The sequence below is a fragment of the Camelus dromedarius genome, chromosome 16, assembly GCF_036321535.1.
Source record: "Camelus dromedarius isolate mCamDro1 chromosome 16, mCamDro1.pat, whole genome shotgun sequence".
NCBI classification, from domain to species: Eukaryota; Metazoa; Chordata; class Mammalia; order Artiodactyla; family Camelidae; genus Camelus; species Camelus dromedarius.
Genome location: NC_087451.1, coordinates 13,953,985 through 13,981,679, shown reverse-complemented (window position 1 = coordinate 13,981,679; position 27,695 = coordinate 13,953,985). Strand labels below are relative to the sequence as shown.

Below are 27,695 nucleotides of genomic sequence, written 5' to 3'. Positions count from 1 at the left end.
TGTTCTTTAAGTTGCATAATTGTTGGAACTCTTGTTATAGCAGCTTGGTTTTTCAGCCTAATTAACATGGGCAATACAACAGAATAGAGAGTCCAGGAACGTATTTATATCTATCTCTAGGAAAATGGCATGTGTTAGAGATATCCCCACTAATCACTAGGGGAAAGAAAGACTGCCTAATAATAGAGCTGAAACACATCATTCTCAAAAATAAAGTACAGATGTTTTAGTGACCTAAGAAAGAAAACCAATGAAAGGAAAATATTTTTCATAATCAGGATAACGCAGCGCTCGACTGTCAATGACAGAAGCACAACCTATATAAGAAAAAATAGATTTACTTAACTTGTTTAAAATTATATCTTGTCTAAGGCAAAATATACCATAAGAAAGATTAAAAGGTGACAATTTACTGGGAGATATTTGCAATATATAATGTATCTATCAGAATGTGTAAAAAAATTTCTATAATCTGTGACGAGAAAGATAAACAACCTAACACAAAAGTAGAGAAACAATATGAATAGACAATTCACAGAGGAGGAAATTCAAATGGCCACTAAAGCCACGAAAAGAAGTGAGATGCCATTTTTCACGCATTAGGTTGGGAAAAATTCAGAGGTCTAACAATATAAAGTGTTGGTGAGGATGTGAGGAAAATAATACATAGCTGGTGGAAGTGTAAATACTGCCACTTGGAGAGCAAATTAGCAGCGTATAATAACATTTTTTTTTATTGGAGTGCAGTCAGTGTGTCAGTCTCTGGTGCACAGCACAATGTCCCAGTCTTGCACATACATACATATATTCATTTTCACATTTTTCCATTAAAGATTATTACAAGATATTGAGCATAGTTTCCTGTGCTATACAAAAGAAACTTTTTTTTTTTTGGATAACATTTTTAAATGTATATACTCTAAGACCGATTCAGAAAATTCCATTTCTAGGCATGATCCCTGGAGAATTTGGGCATGTGTATATTACATATATACACAGGCTGTATATTACATGATTGTCTACAAGTGGCCAAATAATATAAGCAATATAAATGAATATCTCTATAGGGGAATGAATTCTGTTATATGCTTATACAGTGGGATATTATGCAACAGTTTAAGAGGAATAAATTAGATCTATACAGTCATCCCTCGGTATCCACAGGGGGTTGATCACCCCCTACAAATTAAATCCACTGATGCTCAAGTCCCTCTATACAATGGCAGAGTACTGTTGGCCCTCATACCTGTGGGTTCTGCATCCTTGGATATGGAGGGCTGACTGGCTGACTATACACATCCACGTGGATAGTTTCAAATAATGTAATGTGGGGTGGATCAAAATAAGACTCAGAATGATATGCAAAGTACACCACTTATACATATCTTTAAATATTAAAATACTACAGTATATACTATTTACGGCTACATATGAGTGGATATAAGCATTTTAAAAATTATTTTTAGGTGGGGGAGGTAATTAGGTTTATTTATTTATTTTTTAATGGAGATGCTGAGGATTGAGCCCAGGACCTCATGCATGCTAAGCACACACTCTACCACTGAGCTCTACCCTCTCCCTCTTTTTTTTTTAAATGGAAGGATTCACCTCAAACTCATAATAACGGTTCCTTCTTGGGGAAAGGGTATAGAACAGAGAATGGCAGAGAGGGTTTTAACTATACCTGCAAAGTGTAATTCACTTAAAATAAAACAAAAGCAAACAAGTATCACAAAATAGTAACTTTACTAAATGTATCAGTCAGGGTCGAGTCCGGAGACAGGAACCACACAGAGAATGTTTAATACAAAAAATTATTAACTAGTAAAAGGTGGCGAACTACTAAGAGGGGTGAAGGAGACCTGTAAAGGGAAAACCTGGGGAGCAGCTACGTCATCTTGGGCTAAGAGAGAGAATCCAAGGAGGGAACACACTTGGAAGCGGGCCCCCCAATCCAAGACTGAGGTTCAGACCTGAGAGGGACCCCACAGAGTTCACTGAGGGGCTTCAGCCAGAGCTGGCCCACAGGTGGCAACCAGGAAGCCACCCACAGGGTCAGTGTAACCTGCTGGAGAGGGAGCGCCACTGGGTCTCCCGTGTGCTGCTGGCAGCTGCGTCATGGGAGCAGGAACTGCCCACAGGAACCAGGAAGAGAAGCCCCTTCCTCTGCTATGCCTTGCAGGGCTCCTCCAGTGCCCTCTACTCACAGAGCCGAACATTGTGTCAGCTGACAAGGGAGAGTGTCTACTGGGCCCAGCTCCAGTATCAGTAAGCAGGGCAAACAAGGTTGGCTTTGGAGGTGAGAGGCAAAATACACTGCTGACCTGCACACTGATGATGGATGGTGGGAAGACAGATGTTGCTTATATTATTCTTTACGTATCTCTTTATAATTTAAGGATCTCAAATGAAAAACATTAAATGATTATAAGTTAAAGAATTTTTAAACAAAAATTTAAAGTTAACCAGTAATGGAATCAAAACTTCCAAAACACTAGGGAAGAAAGGTAAAAGGGACAGTGGGGGTTAGAAGATCAGAATCTTTGAAGGAAGAATAAAGATTAACCAGGAGGTAAAACCAAGAGGCAATTGTTTTCACCAAAGGAATTATTTCTGTTTTATCTGTCAGTATGATCAAATCTTACAGTTAAATACAAAAAAAAAGTAAATGGATAAAAAAACCAAAAAAAACCCAGAGAGATCTCACATAGCCTTCATCCAGTTTCCCCCAATGGTAACATCCTGCGTAACCACAGCACAGTATCACAGCCAGGAAACTGACATTGGTACAATCCACTGGCCCTATTCAGATTTCACCAGTTTTGTATGCATGTGTGTGTGCATGTGTATTTGGTTCTATGCAGTTTTATCCCATGTGTAGATTTGGAGACCCCTCCTGCTACCCCTTTATAGCCACAGCCCTTAGTTATATTTAAGGGCTCCTGTTTCAGAAGGACATTTACCCCAAGGATCTCTTAAGGCTTCTTTCAAACACTCCAATCTATCCAACCTTACTCCCCACTGTACCTTTATTTTTCCCCCATATCTTAAAGATCCCTTAGAGAGTTGGACCAAGTAACAGGTGCATCAGAGAATTCCCTAGTCATCTCTATCAGAGTGTGTCCCCAGTATTCCTGGAGACCTTTGGACTCGGGCAGGGCCCCTGTTCCAGCAAATTCCCCTGAGGGGCAGGCCACTCATGTCTTCAGACAGGCACTAAACCCACCATTCCTGTCTCTCTGTGGCACTGAAGAGGAATCATCATTCTTGTTACCTGATTAGAAGGGATGGTTGGCTCCTGAGAGCTGGATTTACCACCTGATTCGTGTAGTCAAGCCCTGGGCTCCTGGTGGTCAGCTTCACATCTGAACCACCTTTCGCTCCCTGAGTGGGGCTCTTCCATGGAGCCCCAACTTCCAGTTCTGGATCAACCTCATAAGACAATACAGTGGGGTCACACCAAGGGAGCAGCTGACAGGACGAGGGACTCAGAACTCTCACCGTGTTCTCATCAGGTAGATTCCTGTTCACTGAGGAGATACTCCATCAAAGATGCCTCTTCCTTTGTTGCCTGGAGATCCACTTCTCAAGTGTGTGCTGGGGGTGGGGTTGCCTTGCAGCTTCAATGGTACCGGTGATCTAATTTCTCTGAGCCTCAGTCTCCCCATCTGTAAAATGGGACCAATAAGCCCTCACAGGGCTCTCACTGGTGCTTAGGTGAGATCACCTCTGCAGCAGGCCCAGGGCCTTGATGCTAAGTGCTGGGTGAGAGGGGCTGTCGGCTGCCATCCTATTTGTCATGCTTCCCCTGCACTCCTGAGTCACCTCCCTATGTGTCACTCCCCTGGGGCTGGCTTTGCCACCCTCATCCTTCCACATCTCCCCCTAGGTTACTTGCCCTACAGGTTGGGTCTCCTCCTCCCAAGGGTGGGAAGAGAAACCAAAACAGGTGGTGTGTAATCAGGGACTTAAAATGACTCAATGATCCCCCAGCTGCATCCCGTTTCCCAGGCCATCTAAGCCACTTCCAATTTTATAGGATTAACTTGCTTGCTCAGACTCCCAAAGAAAACCCAAGGTCTCTCCCTCTGTCTCTTTCGGGGCCCAGGACAGAATAACTCAGGGTTTCCCCAGGGAGAGTGGGAAGGATGGACAGTGGGAGGCAGGGCTCAGATCTCGCTTCTTTTCTTCCTTGGCCCCTCAACACTCCCGGCCTGGCCGCTAGCGCCATGAAACCCGGCACCCCGGGGTGTCCCTGGGGTGGGTGTGGGCCCGACTGGCCCATCTCTCTTTACAGGGAGGCAGGATTTGGCTAACAAGAACCAGCTGTGTTGGTGGTGGATTTTACTCAGCCCCCTCCCCTGCCCTTGTTCTGATAGCTGTGAGAAACTGATGACAACCTGTTTGACCTCTGACCTCCGAACTTGACCCGCTGCTAATACCTCCAGCTGCTGATTGCTGGCCGAACCCTTTGTCTCGGGCTGTTTGGGAGCCAAGACAGACAAATGATTTCTATTTGTCCTCTGGTGCCGCGAATGGAGCTGATCGATAGGAGCCGTGGATGGTGTCAAGGATTTGTCACCACGGCTTATGAATGACAAAAACATTCCTACCCCACCCCCACCCCACCGCCCACCTTCTCCCCTTCCCCAAAGAAACACCTTTTGGGGGAAAAAGACTGAAAGCCATAGAAGGCATATCGATTTTTTTTTTTTTTTTGCTTTCTTAAATAGCAGCTCGAGCCACAAAAGAGAGAAAGGCAACACTCTTCTGTGCTAAAATGCAGCAAAAAGCTTCCCAGAGAAAGAGGCTAGTGATTAGATCAGCTATTGTGTTTAAGTACCACAGGCCGCCGCACACAACTGCTCAATTTTGTCTGCTGAAGGCTGCCCCGTCCCTCCCCCACTTCTCAGCATCCCCAACTCAAAGGAGGCTCCCAAAGAGAAGGCACTTTGCTGCTGCCTCCAGATCGTCCCTTTCCCTCTTACTCTCTCCTCATTTCTTCCAGGTTGGTTATGGGCTGGGGCCCCTGGTATATGAATCTGAGCCCATAGCCTCTCTTCATTTAGAGATTACCAGCAGCCCTTGAACTTGGATCCTTATTTGGAAAAGAGAAGGCAGAGGGTGGGGAGGTGATAGCAGTGATGGAGGACACACGACTTGGGAAAGACCCTCCTCGGGCCTCCGTGCAGGGCTGGGGCCAGTTTCAGGGGTGTCTGGGGAGGCGGCCCATCCCTCTGGAGAGCCAGAGGCCCCACAGCAGGTGGGGAGTGGGGAGCCGCCTACCCCTCCCTTCAACATCTGATCATTCATTGCGAGCCTGCTCTGGATGAGTGCTGGGACCACAGGGTGAGTCAGAGCTGCCTGCTTCTCCTTAGGCTGGACCCACAGTGCAGACAAACAAACCATGACAGTGCAGGGAGATGAATGCTGGGGCGGTGGAAAGGGAGCAGGAAGCCCGCCCCCGGCTGGGGTGAGTGGTGATGGGACTGGGGTGGTTGGGGGCTGCTGACAGGAGGGGACAGATCAGCAGTAGGAGAAAGTAGGCCACTGCATCCCAGTTGTGAAGACCAAGGACCTCAGAGCTGCTGGGGTGGAATCTTCAGGCAATAACCGGCTGGGGGAGCCTCCAGTGGGAGTGGCTATTGCACTGACTCCGAGACTCAGTGTTCTCATCTGTGAAGTGGGCAGGGCAATGGGATCTGCCTCAGAGGGTGGTGGAGGGTGGGAAATGGGACAATCTGTGTCAAGTGTTGATACTGTCTTATGGCACGTGATGTTGTTGCTCGTGTCTGTATTGTTTTTGGCTGTTGTTTTTTGAAGACTTGCTTCCAATCTGGATATTCCTCAGTCGGGTGGATTGCATAAGGGTAGGTGTAGATACCCTCTGCCTCCCACACACCCTAACTTGAGACAGGATCTGGGGAACCCGAATGGATGGGGCTCTGGCAGGATGAGGTCTCTGGCCAAGGTCAAAGTGTGACTCTGGAAGACACCACACGGCTTTCTCTTCGCAAGCACAGGCCCTGGGCACAGGCAGTAAGGAAGGTCTGCTCTTGGGTGGGGCTCAGACAGAGCAGCTACAAGGATGCAAGGGGACTCAGACTCTCCCTCCTGACTGCTTGGACTGTTGCAGTAGCTGCTTACCTGATCGCAGGCCTCTCGCATCTGTTATCCATACCTTTATCAGAGCTATCATTCCATCTCAAAATCCGATCATGACACTTGTCTGTTTAAATCCCTCCAGCGTCTCCCCATTTATCCTCAAGATAAAGCCCAAACTCCTTACCCCAGCATTCAAGGCCCTCCCAGCCAAGGCTCCAACCTGTCATCTAGGTCTCCCCCGAAGCCCCCACATCATGCTATTCTGCAGTCACTTGCTTTTATACATCATATGGTCTCCCTACCAGGCCTTTGCTCAAGCTGGTCCCTCTGCCTGGAATGCCCCTTCATCTCCATTTTAGTAAGAATTTCCCTCTCTTTCTCCAAATTCTCCCATTTTCTTCCACGCTAGCACTGATAGCCCTTGATCAGATTGATTCTGCCCACTTCCGTCTCCTCCCTGAACTCGGGGCTCTGGAGGCCAGCAACCACGCACACGGTGCCAGAATCCTCCCACAGCCTCCTTGTGCACTGAGTGAAATAACTAGAAAGTGCCTGACGCTCGGAGGACACTGAGGAATTGGTGAGGGATGGTGGGACGGGAGTGTGGGGGCTGCACTCCGACAAACAAAAGATAATGGGAGGCAAAGGATTTTAGTCTTCTGATCGATCAAAATGGGAGGTTATTAAAGTCATGGTTGTTGCCATTGGTGACTCACAAAAGGTCGTTTAGTTTAAAATTTTTAAACACTGAAAATATGATAAACTCATTGTAGAAAATTCAAGCAATATGAAAAAGTATAAAAAATATGAAAAAAAGTATAAAAAAGGATTTCATATAAAATCCCTTTATACTGATAAGGACCATTTCTTCTACAAGAGCTAGAAAACCCAGCTCAAACTGGCTTAGCCATAAGGGGATTATTGGCTCCTAGGACTGAGGGGGCAGGGGTGGGGTTCGCTTCTGGTGATGCCCTCTGGACCTGGTCTCTCTCCTTTCCCTCTCTCTCATTGACTCCCTTCCCCATCCGTCTCATCCTCTCTCATTCTAGCTCTCCCACATCCCTTGGCTCTCCTCCAAGCTGGCTTTCTGCGCAGGCTTCCTCTTTGTGGTTCCAAGGTGGCTGTGGCTATTCCGTATCTCACATCTCTCAACTTTTGAGTCCAGCGGGGAAGAAAGGATGTCTGTGGCCAACCGCCTTTTCCACAGGAGCCCACACTATCTCCCGTCTCATGTGCTCTTCTGCAATGTGGCCTTGCTCTTCCCATCAACCAGACGTGGAGTCTAGCTCCCCTCCCCTTGGATAGGAACTGGCTGTAGTGACACACTTGTGATCAATAGAATGTGATGGAGGTGACGCCAGCATGATTTTCCGAGGCTATGACAGAAGCAGCTTATGCCTTCATCTCTCAAAATATTCTCCAGATTCTGCTTCTTGAAGACACTCCTCCTTGTAACCCGGCTGCCACGCAGTCAGAGCCCAAGCCACGCGAAGCCCAAGAGTAGGTGTTCCTGTTGACAGTTCCAGCCAAGCCCAGCCTCTGAGTCATCCCAGGTGTCAGACGTGTGAGTGAGAACTCTCCAGGTGGCTCCAGCCCCTGGCTGTTCTGGTCATCTCCAAGTTCCCAGCTGAGGCGCCAGATTTGGCGGATCAGAGATAAGCCATTTCCACTGTGCACTCTCCAAGTTCCTAACAACAGAATCTGTTATAAAGTGATTGTTTTACACCAATATGTTTTTGGAGGACTTTGTTATGTAACACAGTCAGGAGCCCCAGAACAATCCACACTAGTTTGGGTCACCATGATCAATGCCCTCAAGTCTCTTCAAGGGGCACAGCCAGTCATTTAAACCCCGGGGTGAGTCAACTTTACCAGCGTGAGAAGGGGTGAGTGTGGCAAGCCCAAAGGGCCATGTGGCACTGGTTACCCTAAGAAGGCACAAACCACAGAACCCACTGTTCCTACCACCCAGAAACTGGTGAACACACTTCCAGATACCTTCCTGGGCCTCTGTACACATGTAGGTATAAAATTCAACACAGATAAAACATACTCTATGTATTTTGTAACTTAAAAAAATTTAATGCATCATTGGACTCTTCTGATGTCGGTTCACACAGATGTGCATCAAGATTTTTAAAGGCTGCATAAAATTCCACTCTACGAGGGAGCCATGATTGATTCAATCAATTCTCTATTAAAGGATCATTAAGTCATTTCCTTTTTTTTTTTATTATAAATAGTGCTGAGATAAACATCACTGCACATACATCCTTGGGCACATCTTCCAATGTTTCCTTAGGATAAATTCCAAGAAGTTGAATTGCAGATTCCAAGGTTAGGCACACTTTTAAGGGTTGCCAAGGGTTTCTAAATTGCTTTCCAGAAATGTAGTTTTTACGCTCCTGTTGTCCCATCAACAGGGAATGAGGGTGGCCATTTCTCAACACCCTCACAGGAATATTTGCCAATTGGAAAAGCAAAAAAAAAAATGATTCCTCATGGCTGCGTTAATTTGAATTTCTTTGATTACTAGTGAGGTCAGGCACCTTCTCATATGCATATTGACAATTTCTACTTCTTTTATAATATTGCTTGTTCAAGTCCTTTGACCAATTTTTTATTGCAGCGTCCATATATATAATTATTGATTTATAAAACTTTTTTGTATATTACAGTGTTAACCCTTTGTTGGTCCTATGTCTGCAAACATCTGTTGTTTGTCCTTTAAGTTTGCATAGGGTGGCCACTCTTAAAGTAGATGAGCCAAGCCCCCAAACAAGGCAGAGTGAAGCATCAAAGGCAGTTGGCACCTGGCGAGAGTTCATTTGAACCACTCTTGTCAGCGGGGATCAGCTGCTTAAAGAATCCAGGGCCGGGGAACTGGAAGGGCCAACAGAATTGACCATTCTGGAAGGAGGCTCAAATGCGCTCACTAGGAGGGGGCAGATGCCATCATGTCTTCCCAGCAATCCCAATGCTGACGTAGCAGATGAAGGTCAGACTAGAGGAGAGTGAGGCAGAGGAGACCAGGCAGCCAGGGACTCTGCCCTCCTCCATGGCAGCCCCATGTAAGTGCTGCTTCCCCGGGGCAGGGCACCTCTGTCTGGTTGGTTCCTGCTCCAGGGGCCAGGTAGGAGCATGGGCCACCTTGGGAACAGTGTCAAAGGTAGGAGGCCCTTAGAGTCTACCAAGCTTGGAGAGGCATTTATAAGCAACCAGAGGAGCATGAAGGTGATTTAGCCCAGGGGGTCACAGAGGGAGTCAGGTCACTGCCAAGGAAACAGGACTAAGTGTTCAGTCTGGAGGGTGAGGCAAGGAGCTTGGAGTGGACTCTGCCAAAACCCCCTTTGCTGCTGTGTTAGCTACTAATGGCTCTTAGCTGCTCCCACCTCTGGAGAATCACCCATGGTGAATGGGAGCTGCTTCCTGGGAGGTTATGCACGCCTGGGTAGCCCATAACCACTGAGTGACTGGCATGATGGGAGGAGGGGAGTGCAAAAGGCTGGCTTCCTTGCCTCGAGGAGTGACCAACTCAGGTGCAACTGCTGCCCAGAGCTCCCTGGGGGGTCAGGCTGATGCTGGAGTCCAGCTGAGACTGCATCCTTGCTTAGCTCCTTCCCCTGCCTAATTCTGCTTCTCTCATGCCCTTTCTCCTGAGACCACACCCCCAAGGAAGAACAGATGCCCAAATCCTTGTCTCAGGCTCTGCTTCTAGGGACCCTGACCTAACACAGAGCCTGAGCTACAAGCTCAGAAGTGAAATGGGATGAGATGAAAGGAGAGGGGTAGAAAGGAAAATTCAGAATCAAGGCTGGGGTTTCTGAATGACATCGAGGTTTGCTTTGCTGGGGGAGCTTGTGTAGGGGGGACATTGCTATTGGTGGCCTAGCACTCATTGCTCCTTCTCAAAACCAAATCCCAAACTCCCTTTTGGACACTACTCCTTCCCCACCCCTAGGTGGTTTGCTGGAACTGTACCACCCATAACTCCAGGGATGGGCTCTGGATTAATTCAATCTTTGAGTCCCCCACCCTCACCTCCAGCCACAGTGACTGATTCCAAGGTGGGCATATGAACCAATCAGAGCCAATGAAAGCTGGGGCTTCTGAGAAACAGAAGTGCCTTCCTTTCCACTGTAGTGTGTTCTTATCCATCCTAGTACAACACAGCTATTTTTGACACTTTACGGAGCTAAAGAATGGAGACAACCACATGGAACCGAATTGAGAGATGACTTCCGGTGATGTCATCTGGGCCCTGAATCAAACTGCACCTGAAGCCAGATCCATACCTGAACTATTCCATTATGAGAACCAATAATTCCCCTTGTTTTGTGACACTCACCAGTCTGAGAAAGGTTTCCTGTCACTTGCAACCAAGAGGCTTAACAGGCAGGCGTGGTGTGTGCTGCATGGTTAGCACACCCAGCAAGCCCACGTGGTTGAAGCCGGAAGAGCACCCCCTCATCTGTCTTCCTTAGCTTCTAACCTAGGTGGCCTGCTCCCTCCTGGGGTCTGCCATGTTTACCAGGGGATTTTGGCCAGAGTGAGGCCAGTCCAGGACAAGCCTGCCACTGTTGTTACCATTCAGCTCCAGTGGCCAGTTCCTTCCACGTGGGTCTTCAGAGTCTCTCTGCCTCCCCTTCTTCCCCGCTCTCTTGGATGGACCAAAAAGAGTCCATTCTAGGCAAGGAGAAAGCAAGGCCCTTTCAAAGCCAAAGCCACATTACTTAGGTGGTGAGGGAGCTTCCTTCCTTAGGTGGGGAGGTTGGAGTGCTTCCTCCCAGGGCCAGGACCCAGGAGGCAAGGGGTGTGGGGGAAAGGTCACGGACTTTGGGGCTGGATGAATTTGGACTCCAGCCCTGGCGCTTCCTAGCAGTGTGGCCTGTTGTTTGCTCTCTCCAGGCTTCAAGGTCTCCATCTGTCAAGTGTAAGCACACATCACCCTCATAGGGGCCCTAGGGCACAGAGCAGATAAAGCCACTGGCTGGGGTCCAGAATGGGCTTTCTGAAGGTGCACTGAGGTTGGTAGGGAGATCCTTTAACCTGACAGAGGCTAGGATAGGTCAGTTCCTGCAGGAATGCCAGGAATTTGGCCAAGGAACAGGCAGATTGGGGCCTGCTGCACCCCCGTCCCCAGCCAGCCCAGGGGGCCCATGGTATCTGCAGGGGGAAGTTAACCAGTACCCCACGGGGATAGGAAAGTGGTCCAGGCAGGATCAGGCTGAGTCCCTCTTCACCCTACACCTAGGAGAGGCCAAAGTGACCATGGCCTCAGACAGAAGGCTCCCCGGGCGACTTCTGCTGCCAGAGCGCGGGAGGTTGCTTTCAGGCAGATCTCCTGCTCAAACACGTTAGACATGGCCCGCGGGGAATGTCCAGGGGAGCTCCCAAGGGAGGAAACCAGTGTCTACTGAGCACCTCCTGAGCCCCATCTTAACTGATGCTCACAGCAACCTGGGGAACAGAGATTATTCTCCTCATTTTGCATATGGGGAAACTGAGTCCCTTTGCCCTTAAGTAGCTTGCTCAAGGCCAGCAGAGGGGTGCCAGAGCCTGGATTCCAGCACAGGTGGGTTGTGTTCCAATGCTGGGTTTCTGTCACCCAGCTGAGGCTGGGTGTGTGGCACAATGGTGTCCCTGTGATGCCCCTGGAGTGGGCATCTTACCAGTACTCTGCAGCCTCCTGGGATTCAGGCCTGATATGTGACATCTGGAATTGGCCTGGAGCCAACCAGGCTGAGCCCAAGAGACAGTCCTGGCTCAGCTGCTGGAGGAGAGAGAAAGAGAGGAGGGAGAGTCCACAGGGACTCCGGCAAGTTCCCCAAGCCCTGAGGTCACATCTTGACCTCAGTACCAGCTCCACTGCTCCCTGGAGGCTGGGCCTTGGAGAGGGACTGGGAAGGGCACCTAGCCTTGGGGGGCAACAAGGGGGCTGCCTCCTTCCAGGGACCGCTTCACAGGGCTCTCCCTCCGGATTTCTGAGTCAATAGGTTTGAACAAAAAGAAAAGCCAGAGCATGGAGTTACACAGATCTGGGTTCAAGTTCAGCTCTGCCATTTCCTATCTGTGCGTCTACAAACCCATTACTTAATCTCTGAACCTCAGATTCTTCATAGGAAAAGTGGGAGTGGGCCCTACCTCCTGGCATCCTCGTGAGGACTGAATGGGGAAAAGCATGTGAAAATCTTACCACCCTGCCTGGAACGTAGCGGGTGCTCAATAAATGTTCGTTCTTACTCTCCATGTGAAACTCTTGTTTGAAAATAAAATCTCAGCTAGTCATTGACAGCACTAAATTATAAATAATACCTAACATCTATTGAACATTAACTATGTGCCTGGCATTGTCCTAAATGCTTTACATCTGTTGCCTCGTTTAATCTGCAAAGAACTCCATGAAGCAGATACTGTTATTTCCATTTGACAGTAGGGAAACTGAGGCACGGATGTGAAGCACCTTGCCCAAGTCATACAGCTAATATGTGGCAGGGGCAGGGTTTGAATCCAGGCATAGCCTGGCTCTGAGCCTCCATGGTGAGGAAGCCCCTCTACCACCCCCAGCCCAGCCCACTGTGGGCTCTAAGCTCCCACCATGAGTGGCACAACTGCTGTGCTGGGGACCAGAGGGACTAAATGAGATACATCTTGAGGAGCTCATGGTCCATGGCAGAAGATAAAATGCACACAAACACAAGTCAAAAGGTGGGAGATATCACAAAAGAAAAACTGAGTTGCAAGTTGAAAATGAGAAAGGTCAGAAAAAAAAGAAAAAAAAAATGAGAAAGGTCAATGTTAGACCCTGAGCAGGAGGGCATTCCAGGTAAAGGGAAGAGCAAGGACAAAGGGGTGGGGGTGAGGGTCGGGGGAAGCCACTGTGAGGGTACAGGGTGCAGAACGGGGAGTTCCACGGCCAAGGTTAAAAGGGTAAACTGGGGCCAGATGCTGAGAGCCTGCTTGGGGGTTTTGGGCTCTGCACTGCAGAGAAAAGTGCCACGAGCAGGTTTGAGCTGTATAAATCCAGCTCTGCTGGAAGCAAGGAGGAGGCATGGGACTGGATGGGGTAGGGGACAGAGGACAAGTTAGGAGGCAGCTGTAATGGCCCGGATGCATGCTGATGAGGGTTTGATAGGGACAGTGATGCCTCATATCCATCTCCCTGGGGGTTGGAGGGAGTGGACCGCAGTCACTGCCTCCTAACTTAGTCACCCCCATGCCCAGGTCAACCAGCCTGGCTTTGGCCACCTGTTCCCACCACCCAGTGAAGTGGGCTGCAGGGATCATTAACCCAAGCCATGAACTCATTCTTCCTCCCAACACATCTGGCCGGATAGAGGCCCCTCCTCCACCTGCACCCTAGGAAAGGAAGAAATGGCTCCAGCCCAACTGAGCATTTCCCACCCTGCAAGAATGCCAGACACACACACCTGCCACTGTCATTATACCGTCCTGCCTATTTGTATCATGCATATGTACCTAAATCACCTGGTGTCACAGAAGGAGCACTGGACTGGGAGTCAGGAGGCCTGGGTGCAGTTCGACCTCTGCTGTTCACAACCTCTGTGGCTCTCAGCAGCCACTTATGCTCTCTGAGCTTCGACTTTCTCCTCTTTGAAATGGGAATAAAATGCCTGCCTGCCTGCCTGCCTTCCAGGATGGCTTTGTGGACTGAAAGAGAGAGAGTCTATGAACATCTTCTGCAAACTTATGAAGTGCTGCTTAAACGTTGACTTTTGTGTTCATTTCCATTCATCCCACCAGTCTCTGTTGAGCTGACTCTCCACCAGGTGCTAGGGAGTGAACACCTTTGAACTTTCATATTCATGATCCTATCCCAGGCTTTACTCACCCTGTGATGGGGAAAAATTTTGCTTGAAAAACAAGCTGTGTTCACAACCTGTGTATGACAAATGGAAAGGACTTAAATCAGAGGAGGAAAGATTTTATCAGGACTAACTTCCCAGTGCAGGAGGCTGGTTGGTTTCTGGAAATCTTCCCAGGAGATGAGAATCAATTAAGTACTTTGCCCAGAGTAGGCACCAAATAAATAGCTGAGTGGAACAGACTCGGTCATATTTGCTAGGAGACAGGAGAATGGGTCAGACAGGTTCTTAAGCCTCCTCCTCCAACTGACTTCCTAGGAACCATACCTATATGCATGTTTGCATGTCTTGTGCACGGGTAAGTCTGGGGCTGGCACTCAGTAGACCTGCTGCAAACCAGCTGTGTGACTTTGGAAGGATCTCATGCTCTCTCTGAGCCTCTATTTCCTCCCCTGAGCACCAATCTGGATGAGAAATGTAACAAAGCCCTTGGATAATGGCAACACTTAACATTCCACAGTGATTGTTCAACTAATTAATGAGTGAATGAATGCTCAGCTCTTCTTCTTCTTCTTTTTTTTTTTTTTTTTTTTTTTTTTTTTTTGTAGGGGGAGGTAATTAGGTTTATTTATTTATATTTAGAGGAGACACTGGGGATGGAACCCAGGACCTTGTGCATGCTAACCATGCACTCTACCACTTGAGCTATACCCTCCCCACTAATGAGTGAATGAATGAACGAATGGCACTTCATAAGGTGTCTGAGTCATGTTAGCCTCTATGTCTTCTCTGGGCCCGATTCTGCCCATCTGTCAAATGTGGGCACTGCATAGCCTGTCTCCAGGTTTCCTGTCAGTCCTGGTTTCTGTGATCTGCCTCTGTGCCCAAGGCCCAGGCTGGGAGGAGGGCAGCTGGGGGGTTTGGGGTCTGTGTCTTCACGCCCAGCAGCTCAGGCTGCCCTCCCGTTTCAGGGCATGGGCAGAAGGTATGTGCTGCTGTTCCCACGGGGCTGCCTGGCTTAGCCTGGGGTCCTTTTGCTGGGAGAGTAGCCGGAGCTGCAGCCCTGTGCTGACCTGCTCTTAACCCCCAGGAAAGTTACACAAACTCCTCCACGCTCCACTGGGAGCTGGGTCGTGCAAGATAGGGGCAGGAACAATACTTCCCCTGTGCCCTCAGCCCATTCCACATCAGCACACAAGGGGGAGGGATACAGGAGGCAAGTGGGAGGGGGCAGCCCGTCTCTGGTTTCAACCTTGCCTGGAAATTGGATCTTCCTCCCTGGCTTGAGCTCTCCGGGGCATGAAGGGGTGCTGGAGTCCGGATCTCAGCCTGAGCCCACTTTCTCCCCTGCCCCATGTCTCCCACCAAGACCAGCCCTGTGCCTCAAATGCATAGCAGATCCACAGCCTCCTTACCATTACATCCCCCTCTTCAGCAAATGGACCCCAGTTTTGTGATGTACCTACATGGAGATGGTGAGGAGGGAACGGTCTACTCTGGGAATCAGAAAACTGGGTATCGTTCTGCTGTTGCCAAGCAAGACACCAAAGGTTGGACTAGCCAAGGGCTGAGAATGAAAGCTATGGAGCCAAACTACCTGGTTCAAATCCCAACCTGCCATTTACCAGCTGGTGGCCTCAAACAAGGTACCGACCACTCTGACACTGTTTCCTCATCTGCTCTAATGCCACCTTCTTTCCTGGGTCGTTATGAAAAATAAGTTCTTACACACAATGCACTTAGAGCAATGATCAAGAAATTCTAGCTCTATGGCTTGCTCTCCACATGGGTTTAGTGGGAGGCAGACGCATGTGTAGACCTCCTTTAACTTCTGAGGGAAGAGCAAATTGTTCAAATTGTCCATAACAGAGTAGAACTACTTAAAGTACATGAAACTAGCTGTCAAAATTGTGAAACATAATCATACGCTCTGTGACGACAGCGTAAAATTTGCGAATTTTTCACCAGGCAAGAAAAGAAAAACAAAGACTAACTACAGTCAACCCCGTTACCCCTCCCATTTGTGTTCTGCATGCCCACCTGAATTAGTTTGCTCATGTTGACACACGTACAGCTTTGCGTCACTTGAGACACACATTCCTTATTCTCCCTCAGTCAATTTATATTTGGGCTATAGTTGGTAGTACTTGGTTTCTTTCCAGGTAGCTGCAGTTTGAAAACAACGTCCAAAAAAATGTCTGCTTCTCCCTGACAATCTGTCACAGCTGTGCCTCTCTATAGCTTCTGTCCCTAAGCCCTTCTCTTTCAGTGGCGACCTTTCTGCCCCATGATCTCTCTCTTGTCTTCCTTGGTTCAGAATGACTAGAGAGAATGAACCAGAATCATCAATGTCCCAGAATGGAATAATCATGATGTATGAGTATGGGGCGTTTCAGGACCATGGACAGCAATACGTAGCCCTCATCCACTTGTTCCCCCTCAACTCCTGAAATATTTTAGTTATGCTATGACTACATCTTCCGAAGTTAATGTTCTCCTCTGCAAAAGAGGGAGAAGGCAGTGGCTGGGAGGGCTGCAGGTGGGCAAGACCATGTCTATAACCTTTTACGACTCTGTGACCCTAGGATTCTTTCTTTGGCTTCATGTTTGACTTCCCTTTTCTTTCTCCCACTCTCTCTCCCTCCCTTCCTTCTTTCCTTCCCTTTTTTTTTTTTCCTTCCTTTCCATTTTAAATAGGGACCTTCCATTCACTTTCCTGGACCTATAGCCCTTACCCAGGGAGAGGGGCCAAAGGACAGAGCTGCTCATGAGAGAGCATCAAGTTGACCTTCAGAAACCCTCAGAACTCAGCTCTGAGCAGTCACCTGATTTTTCCTCTGACCTTAGTTATCTAGATACAGCACGTTAGTTCTGGCAAAAGGCTGAGCAGCTGTAACAAAGAGTCCACGGGTCTAAAGAACAGAAAAATTTACCTCGTCCTCGTGTAACAGGGTAGATAGGAGGGCTGCATTGCTCCACACAGCCAGACAAGAACCTGCTCCCTCTGTGAGGTCCTCTGTACCAGCCCTTGGTAATGCCCTTGTCCGCACGGTTATGCTGGGTCACCAGCATATCCAGGTAACATTTCCAGGAAGGAGAAAAATTGGAAGGAGCACAATAGTAGTGTTTTAAGGGCCAGGTCTAGCAGTAGCAACATGTCACTTCAGCTCTCATTCCATTAGTGGGGACATTGTCTCATGACCACATGAAGCTACTAGATGGAGGGAGAATTTGGTCCCTAGCTAGGCAATTATGTGCCAAGCCACAGCTTTACTGCTTTGGAAGAAGAGGTGAATGGACTTTGGTTCAACAACATTATCCTCTATTTAATAGATGAAGTAGAGCTGTGAACACGGAAAGTTTTGCTCAGAGAAAGGGAAAGAATTTGTTGAGCCAGTGCTTTTCTGTACATTTAAAATGCTCTGGGGTCTCATCTCCCCAAATGACTGGTCTAGTTACTTCCTCAATCTTTGTGCTGCTTCCCTCACCGAGAATGCCTTTGTCTCTTGGATAAATTGATCCCAGCCTTCCTTCAAATTCAAGAACCACCTCTGTGATCACAGAATTTTAGAGCGAGAAGGAACCTCGGAAGCCATTTAGGTCAATATTTCATTTTATGTGAAGACACTGAGACACAGCGATGGAAAGACACTTGCACAAGGTTACACAGTAAGGTATCCACATAGCCAGATAGCCCATAGCCAGGGCTGGGGACTTTAAGTCCATTTCCAGCACTCAGAAACCCATACCTGTCCCCACAGGCTTCGGCTCTGCCTCTCGTCATGTGGCTCTGGACAAATCTCTCAGCCTCTCTAATCTCCAGATTCTTAAACTATGGAATGAAGAAGTTGGATCATTCTCCCTAAGGTTCTGTTAGGACACAGACCTAGTCATTTAATGGCAGGACTTCCTCAGACTTTCAGATCCTGGTCTCTCTCAACGATGCTGAGACCCCCTCAGACGAAACTGTACCGACCCCTCCCTACCCCCTCCTATGGATGAATTCACACTAGAATCAACAGACAGTTTCCTTTTTTTCCCACCTCCAGGCATGGAGCCGAGCACTTGACATGCTGTATCTCATTTCATCATTAAAACTCCTTGGAAAGTGACTTGTATTCTCCCTAACTTTTAGATGAAGAAACTGAGGCTCTGAGAGGTTAATGGCTCTTTGGGGCAAATAAATTAGCTTTGATCCTGGGGTCCCCAAGGTGGAGAAGGGAGACCGGTGGGGGAAGTTACAGGGAGATTAGGCTTGATGCAATAAAGAGCTTCCTATTAGAGCTGCCTTTGGAGAGATGAGTTTTCTTGAAAGGGAGGGATTTCCTGTTCACTGGAAGCGTGCACACACAGGGTGAAAGATCAAAGGATTTTAGCACCAGTTGGGTAAAGGCAGGGGCCAAGGGGTAGACTGTATCAGTGATTCCCGAGGATTATTTTAGGAGATACATGACCAGTATCAAATAACATTTGGTACACAGACAAAAAAGTTACACCTTCAATTATTTTCCAAACTCTGATTTTGACCAGGAGAAGGTCTTGGTTTGGAGCCAGTTCAGCTTGCACCTCTCTACCACTTGTTTATTCCTTCTTTAACAGGAGAGATTAAGCCCCAGGCTCAGAGATCTGGAGCAGGTGACAGGACTAGTTAGAATGAAATAACATGGGGTTTTCTATTATATATATTTTTATGGTTACCTTCTTTCATGGCAAATGATTCTGGTGTCCCCATTACTGCTAAGATATAAGTTTTCACTTTTAAAATGGGTATAGTTTAAGAAAATGAAACTACAAGCCACAAACTGGGAGAAAATATTAGCCAAACACCTATTTGATAAAGGATTTGTAACCCAAATTTACAAAGATGTCTTAAACTCAACAGTAAGAAAGCAAACAGCTCAAAAAGTGGGCAGAAGATCTGAACAGTCATCTCACCAGAGAAGATAAACGGACGGCAAATAAGCATATGAAAAGATGCTCCGCAGCATACGTCATTAGGGAATTGCAAGCTAAAGCAACAATGGAATGCCATTAACTACCTATTAGAAAGGTTAAAATTCAAAATATCAACAACACTCAGTGTGGAGCAACAGGAAGTCTCATTCAATGCTGGTGGATATGCAAAATGGAACAGCCACTTTGGAATAAAGTTTGAAAGTTTCTTACGAAACCAGATATATTCTTAGCATACAACTAAGCAATAACACTCCCTGGGTATTAACTCAAATGTGTTGGAAACTTACGTCCACACACAAAAAACTGCACACGGACGTTTATAGCATCTTTATTCATAATTGCCGAAACTTGGAAGCAACCAGATGTCTTTCAAAAGGTGACTGGATAAACAAATTGTGGTACAGCCATACAACAGAATATTATTCAGTGTTTAAAAAAAAAAAATAGAGCTAAACTATGAAGCCACAAAAAGACATGGAGCAAACTTAAATGCATATTACTAAGTGAAAGGAGCCAGTCTAAAAGACTACATACTGCTTGATTCCAACTATATGACATTTTGGGAAAGGCAAAACTACAGACAGTAAAAAGAACAGTGGTTGTGGGGAGGGAGGGATAAACAGGTGGAGCACAGAGAAATTTCAGGGCAGTGAAACTATTCCGTGTAATACTGTAAAAGGTAAACACATGAACTTACACACTTGTCAATACCCATAGACCTGTACAATACAAAGAGGGAAGCCTAATATAAACTGCGGACTTCAGTTAATAATAGTGTATAAGTATTTATTAATTGTAACAGATGAGCCACAGCAATGAGAGCTGTTAATAAGGGAAACTGTGGACAGAGGGAGAAGGGGGAACAGACTCACTGACATAGAGAATAAACCTATGGTCACCAAAGGGGGAGGGGAAGGATAAATTAGGAATTTGGGATTAAAAGATACACACTGCTATATATAGAACAGATAAACAACAAGAACCTACTGTATAGCACAGGGAACTATATTCAATAGTTTGTATTAACCTATAATGGAAACGAATCTGAAAAACAATATATACATGTATAACTGAATCACTTTGCTGTACACCTGAAACATTGTAAATCAACTATGCGTCACTAAAAACAATAAATTTTTTTTAAGTAATTGGAAAAAAATACCAGGGGACTCGGAAATGGCCTACAGTATGAAAGCAGAATGCAGAAGACTAAAGTTTGGGAAACAGGGGTCAGTAAGTTCTTTGGGGGGTTTCCAGTCCTGAGAGTGGGATCCTCCAACTTCAGCACCACCCCCTCCTCACCAGGGGCCCCAAGGCCTAAGGTCAGCGGCTGACCTGCCCCTTATCTGGCCTGGTGATCAGTGGAGACACCAGGTTTAGGGGGTCAGACACTGGCTGCCCCTACTCTGTCCCCAGGGCCAGCTCTGAGCCCTGCAACTCGAGGCCTCAGGATCAGAAGGGCAGATTCCTGGCTAAGCCTTTGCAAACAAACGCAAGGGCTGTGGGTGTGCACATGCTGCCATCTCCCCCGATCACCCCCAAGACCTGGTGGACCCTCTCCTGGGATGTCTTGGGCCTCCCCAGCCTGCCCCTATCTTGGACCCAAGCACCACTGGACATCTTCCCATGGGCTTGGCCCCCGGGTCATTTTCATCCATCTGGTCTTCACTAACTTTTCTATAGACTCTCTGGGTGACAGACCATGTCCCTTCACCTCTCCACTCCTCAGTTCCACCTCTGTGGAAGGTGGGGACAGAGAAGATTCTGGATAGAAGCACAGGCCAGCCCCACCCAATGGGAGGCTCCCTTCTGCAACGTCCCATCAATTACCCAGCTTCTGCCCAAACACCTCCTGTAACAGGGAACTCACCTCTGACCCCAGGAAGTGCTTCCTAGGAATAAGGTCCATCCAGTATGTGCCTCTTTTTGTAAAAAAAATTCAGAGTATCTATCTAAATATATTAAAATATGTACATAAATATATATATATATATGTCTAATATGCATAGATAAGCTCTCTCTCTGGAAGGCTATGCAATAAACAAGCAATAGTTGCCTCCAAGGAGGGGGCGTGGGGGTCTGGTGCAGGGGCACGTGGAAGATTTACTCCCTATTCCCACCCATTTGTCCTTTCGAATTTTTTATTTTGTGCATGCACTTTAATCTGCACACGTATACCTTCCAATTTACTATTTTCCTATTTAGTTCTCACGACAGTGTTGGGTGTGTTTAACCCCACTTTACAGATGCAACGGAGGCTCCGTGACTTGCCCAAGGTTACATTCAGAAAAGTCGCCAAGAGTCAGGCTCTCCGATGTCTGTGGTGATCTTTATTCCTTGCCAGGCTGCCTCCGGGTCTGGGAGCTTTGTTAAGCATCTTAAATTATTCTCTGAGGGCCCTGGCTATGACCCTGGACCTCTCCTTTCCACTCTCACCACCACTGCTTAAGAAGTGTCTCTTTCTCAACTGAGTCTTTGTCCTGAAACTCAGCATTTTGAGATGCGGGGTCAGGGAGGAAGAGGGGCCAGGCTCTCCCCACAGCCCAGCTCAGCCATGACCCCACAGAAAGCTGGAGTCCCTGAGGCTAGTTTGCGAGGAACCAGGAGGAAAGACCAACAAACCTGATGGTCCCAGGGCTGTATGAAGATGTCACTGCGAGAACCCGGCACAGGGCAGGCAGCTGTAATTAAGACCCTGATTGGAGGTCAGTATGGGCAGAGAAGGCAGCTTCTGGCCTCAGGCCTGGCCCAGACACTGGAGGGCAGTGATTGCCTCAGATTCCCTCAGGCCATAAGGAATCAGCAGGCAGGCTCACTATTCCACAGGGATGTGTCTGTGTGGTTTATCCCATTAAAGTCCATCTTGCCCCTGGGCTCCAGGGGGTTCATGCTTAACGGCACCTGGCACAGACAGAGCCTGGCACATACTGGCACCCATTAAATATCTGTCGAGTGGACGAGTGGTACCCCATAGGCCAGCCCATCCACCCCCCAGCTTCTGTGTGCTGTTGCCTTCCTCATTCACCCATTTCGACCCTCCTGGTGTCTGGGAAGTTCTGGCTAAAGTCTACCCTCCATCCTCCCTGCAGCAGACTTGCCCCTGCCCCTGTGTGGTAAATGGAGCATCAGGCTAGGGGTGTGGGTGATATTTATAAGGAGCCACAGCAGAGTTACTGCAGCCCCCTCAGCTCCCAACGTGGAGGAGAAAATCACTGCTGTAAATTTCCCCAACAGCGCCCTGCCCGGCTCCTCCTCCCAGATTCCAGCCCCTTAGCTTGTGATTTACAGACGAGAAAAGGAGAAGCCGCCTCTGCAGGATGGAAGTGGGTCCGTGTAGCCCTGGCAGAAGGGATGTCCTCATCCTAGGCCTGCGGCAGGGACCCTAGCCATCTACCAACACCCCCAGGCATGGCTCTCTGCCTCCCAGCAGGGGTCCCCATCACCCCAGGTTCCCTGGGAAGCCAAGAAGCAACAGATCCCACAGAAGCTCATTCCACAGCCACTCTCCCTCACCTCTAGTTTTCCATCTGTCCAATGGGACTATTGGAGGCTCACTCTGAAATGGGGAGGGCTCCAGCCAGGGCCCCACTAGAGCTGACGAGAAAGCCACAGCATTCGTCATTTTTCATTCATTCACACATTCCCTCACTCAAAGCCAGGGCCCCAATTGCACAGAAAGGAAGCTGTGGGGTGTCTGGAGGGAATGGGATGGGGGCTCTCAGGCTCATTTTCTGTCCTGGGCTACATCCCACCAGGTGGTGATGGGGGAAGAGCACTGGACTGTGAGTCCAGACGTCTGGATTCTAGTCCCTGTTCTGCCAATAGTTCCTGGTGTTCCCTTGGGTAAGGAGCCCTTTCTGGGCATCAGTTCCTCTGTCTCTATGATGGGGACCTGAGTCAGGTGGGGTGGGGAGCCTGATGGGTGCCCCCCACTGCCTCCCCCCTTAGAGTCTCCCTCACATCCTGGGATAGCACTCATTGATCTGGCTCCTCAAGTGACCCCCATGCCCCCAAATCATGTTATGCTATCCCCCGCAACTCCTCAGTTCTGGAGGAGGGCCAAGGGTGGGCTGATGTCCGGGACCATTTGTAAGGTGGAGGGGGTAGGCAGCTGGTGCTCATGTGTCCCCCTCACACCGAGGGCTGTCACCGAGGCAATGAGCCCCCTCTCACCTCAGCCTGAGGGTGCAGGCTCTTGGGAGCCCCCTCTCAAAGTAACTTCTCCTTCTTCCTCTCAAAGTCACCCAGACGCTAAAGCCACCTTCTGGGGCTTCTTTTGTCCACCGCCCACCCAGGCAGGGCTGCCTGAACCAAGCTGCATTTCCTGAGGCTCCAGCAGGAACCTGGGAGCCCGGGAGCTTCTGAGAGATCCGGGTTGGTGTGTCTTCTCCGCCCACTCCCAGCAGCCGGCAGACACTGGAGCAGTCCCCCCACCTCAGGGCCCAAGGGAGAAGAATGAGGTGTGGGGGAAGAAATGACCAAGGTAAGGGGACACCCAGGGCGGTTTCTATAAATGCTTAATGGGCTGAAAGCAACCAATCTGGCTGCTGGGCTGTGCGCAGCGCTCAGACCCCGCTTGCAGTACCATCCTGTAGTCAGATAATAATAATGAAGCCACACTTACTGAGCCAAGTACTGTTCTCAGCACTTTATCGTAACAGCTCATTTAATCATCACCACCCTAAGAAGCGTGTGATACTATTACCCCCAACTTACAGATAGGAAATGAAGTTCAAAGGGGTTGGACTGCTCAGCCGAGGTGAGAGACCAGGGCCCAGTTCAAACCCCAGGGATCTAGCTGTGAAGCCTGAGCCCCACCCACCAGCCTGAGCATCAGAGAGGGTGGCGCCTCTGCTCTCCATCTCCTGTGGGAAACAGAGGCCCAGAGAAGAGGAAACTCCCCCAAGGTCACCAGCAAGACGGGAGCAATCTTGCTGCTCAAACCAGGCCTCCTACCCTAAGCTCGAGTTCCATATTCAGCCAGTCCCAGTGAGGCCCGGGGCAGAGCAGCCCCCACCACCCAGAAAACGAAGGGCGTGCCCCTCCCCCTCCCACCCCCTCCTTGGCTGACAGGAGCCGGTCTCCCAGATGCAACGCGCTGCCCCATGACTGCCGGTCAGCGGTTCTCAAGCTCTTCCCAAAACACAAATCCCACGGCTCAGATCAACAAAAACCAAGTGTGTTGTTTTTATTTTTACATCAGCCCAAATTCTTAGGCATCAGTTTTTCCCGCCTGGAATTCGTCTCAGCTGTTGGTGCAACCATTCGTCTGCCCTGAGACCTCACGTGGGAGGCAGGGGGCCTGCCTGCCCAGGTAGTGGTTTGCCTCAGATACCACGACACAGGCTCTAAACCCGGTTGAATCAAGTTGGCAAAATTTTTAAGGCCTAAACTCCCCCAGCGCAGGGTCGGTATTTCTCCATCAGACTGGTGGCCCCAAGGCAGAGCTATGCCTCCCCCATCTGACAGGGGGTTCTCCCAGGATAGGAACTGTCTTCCCCATCAGACTGAGGGCATTCCCAGGCCAGAGCTGGGACTCCCTCATCAGACTGGTTATTCCCCCAGGACAACAATGTGTCTCCCCCATCAGACCAGCTACTCCCTGAGGATTACGGCGTCTCCCCCATCAGACTGAGTACGGTCTGTATCCCCCTCTAGCCAGTCCCCATTGTGGGCATGACTGAATCTACACCATCTGACACAAGTCAGTTTCCCCTAGAGTGAAATTTTGGATCACAGAAAAACTCCCCCACCCCTCCCACCCCAACCCCAGGGAGTCAAGTCAGAGAGGCCGCTGTCAGGGACCACCGGGGGCCTGTCCCAGGCCAGCAGGGCCCAGCCAGGCCCACAGGCTCCTCTCCCTGCCTGCCACCCCCACTGGGCAGCCTGGCGCCCCCTGACCCCATGGCCTTCCATCATGGGAGATCTATAACATTTACAATCCCAAAACAAAAAGCCCCGAGAGCCGAGGACAGAATTCATCTTCCCAGCTGACAAGCCCCGTTAATTAACGACTTGGAAATCGATGACGAGAAGGGACAGGCGGCAAATGACACCTCATCGTGGCCAGGAGGAGGAAGAAAATGTCCGGGGACTGGCGGACACGCACCGCAGGGCTGGCCGGGCGCCTGGGAGAGCCAGCGCACCCATCTGTCACTGTCACTTCAAACGCGGTCGACTACCCCCCAGCCCAGAAATTCTCATTTCCCACTGCAGCAGACCCCCGAGGAAAGGGGGCGGGTACCCAAAGAGTGAAGGGAAAGAAACTATGGAGCACCTACTATGTGCCAGGCTTCATGCTACATGCTTTTCATTCATGCTAGCCTCTGCCGGCAGCTGCGAGAGGCAGGTTCTATTAGTCCCATTTTGGGGGTGAGAACATTAAGAGCTGGAGGAAAGTCAACCTAAGGCTGGGACTGTGTTTTTAAATGTCTGGTACCCGTTGATGAAACCAGCTCTTGGATCTAAAGAGGCAACATGGTTAGAGAAAAGAGCTCTGGATTTGAGGGCAGAAGATCTGAAGCTGAGGCCAGCCTCCATCCCCACTGTTAGACAGGTTGCCTGATTTCTCTGAGCGTCAGTTTCCTCATCAGTCACAAAGGGAGAATAACCCCCACCCCACTCAGCAGAGAGAGGGCTCACTAATCCTTACGGATGAGTTTAGGAAGCCCCGAGGCCTCCACTTGGAGAAGGGGTTGGAATTAAGTTTCTCATCACTAGGCCTGCCGATCACCCCCATCCAAATCTAGGATGTGACAGGTATGGGATGAAATGGCACGAGAGCCAGGAGGGCTGTGCTGGAGGAAGGAAGGCTTGGGAGGGCTAAGGGGTGGCATCAAAGAGGCAGGGACAACAGGACCCTCTTGTGCCCACCTGTGACAGGCTGAGTTTTCTAAAGAAGGACATAATAAGAGGGCCTACCTCCTGAGGTTGTTGTGAAGTTGAGACAAATGATGGAAGGGCTTGGTGTGGCCTGGCATACAGTAAGTGCTCAATAAGTGTGGGAAAGTGTTGCTGTTCTCCTATTCCCTCTCCCTCTCACAAACAAGCGCTTGTTGAGATGTGGTCCAGGAGGAGAAATAAAGCACATGGAGCACCCACCTGATCCCAGCTGAGGGCCCAGGAGCAGGGCGTGGCTCTTGGAGAAAACCCCTGCATGTGGACCTCAACCATCACTTACCTTCTGCTGTGAGGAGCTCAGTGTTGAGACAAGGACACAGCTTTCTGGGAGCCCAGAGGAGGATGCTGAGTTCTGCCCAGAGGAGATGCTGTCTAGGTTGGAAGAACAAGCAGGAAGTCATCATGTAGGGATGTAAGGGAAGAGGACTCAGGCCAGAGGGAAGGAGTCCAGCTCGGTGCTGGCACACAGTGGACATCTTCCTTTTTCCCTCCACCTGGCCCAGAGCTCAGCAGAGTCCCATGGTGTCTGGAGAACATGAGAATCCCCTGTGGCTGCTGGGGGTATGAGGGTGGAGAGCCTGGGGCCAAACAGGAATGGGCCCAGAACACCACACCACACATTAGAGCCTCAGCTTCCTTTGCTATAAAATGGGACCAGATTTCAAAGAACATATACAAATGGCGAACAGGCATATGAAAAATGCTGAACAACATTAGTCACCAGGGAAATGGAGAAACATTTTACTCTACTAAGATGATTGTAAAGAAAGAAAGAAAGAAAGAAAGAAACAGAAAATAAATGTCGGTGAGGATGTGGAGGAAATGGAACCCTCATGCATTGCTGGTGGGAGTGTGAAACGGTGCAGCTGCTGGGGAGGGTCCTCAAAAATTAAACATGAAATTACCATATGACCCAGCAATTCCTCTCCTAGGTGTAGATCCAAAGAATTGAAAGCAGGGACTCAAACAGATACTAATATGCCAATTCATTCATCATCATTCACAAAAGCCAAAAGGGTGGAAATAACTCAAGGGTCCATCAATAGATGAACGGATAAACAAAATTCAGTGTGGACATACAATGGACTATTATTCGGTCATAAAAAGGAGTGAAGTTATGCTACCACATGGATAAACCTTGAAGACATCGTGCTAAGTGAAAGAAACCAGACAAAAGGATAACTATTATATACTTCCACTTCCACAAATACCTAGAATGGGCGAATTCATAGAGACAGAAGGTAGATGAGAGGTTACCAGGAGCTGCAGGGAGTAGGAAATGGGAGGTTAGTGCTTAATAGGTACAGAGTTTCTGCTTGGGGTGATGAAAACGTTTTGGAAACAGATAGTGGAGACAGTTGCACAACATTGTGACTGTAATTAATGCCACAGAATTGTGTACTTAGCAAATGGTTAAGGGAGGAGGGTACAGCTCAGTAGGAGAACACACGCTTAGTATACATGAGTTCCTGGGTTCAATCCCCAGTACCTCCATTTTTTAAAAAATGGTTAAAATGGCCAATTTTTATGTTGTATATATTTTACCGTAGTTTTAAAAAAAAGTTTTTTAATCCAACAAGAAAACAAATGGGGCCAAGACTCTCTTGGGCTAGAATTCTGCTCTAGCTGTCTTTCCGGGACTCTCTGGGATCGAGGAGCCCTGATGGAGCGGACCCTCTGAAGTGAGGGTGGGAGACGGATCGTAAGGCCCGTCCTCCTCCTTTCCAGCTGCCCGCCAGCCCCCCGCCCCCTCCTCCGGCCCATGGGGGCAAGTTGGCCAGGACTGGGCCAGCCTGGCCTCCTCTGAGAGCAGATGGCCTCTCCCCCCTCCCTTCTCCCCACCCCCAGCCCCCTTAAAGAAGAAGAGACCTTTCCAGAATACGTCATCTCACCGGAGCTGTAAATGTC

General features: G+C 48.9%; 1 long non-coding RNA gene across 1 annotated transcript in view; it reads right to left on the bottom strand.

Annotated features, from left to right (window-relative positions):
- LOC135323193 (uncharacterized) overlaps positions 1-26,148 on the bottom strand; it is a 118,588-nt gene extending 92,440 nt beyond the window's left edge. Inside the window, exon 1 of the long non-coding RNA XR_010384446.1 lies at positions 26,068-26,148. This is a non-coding gene — a long non-coding RNA (uncharacterized LOC135323193). The remainder of the gene's footprint in view (positions 1-26,067) is intronic.
- Between the last annotated feature and the right edge of the window lie 1,547 nt (positions 26,149-27,695).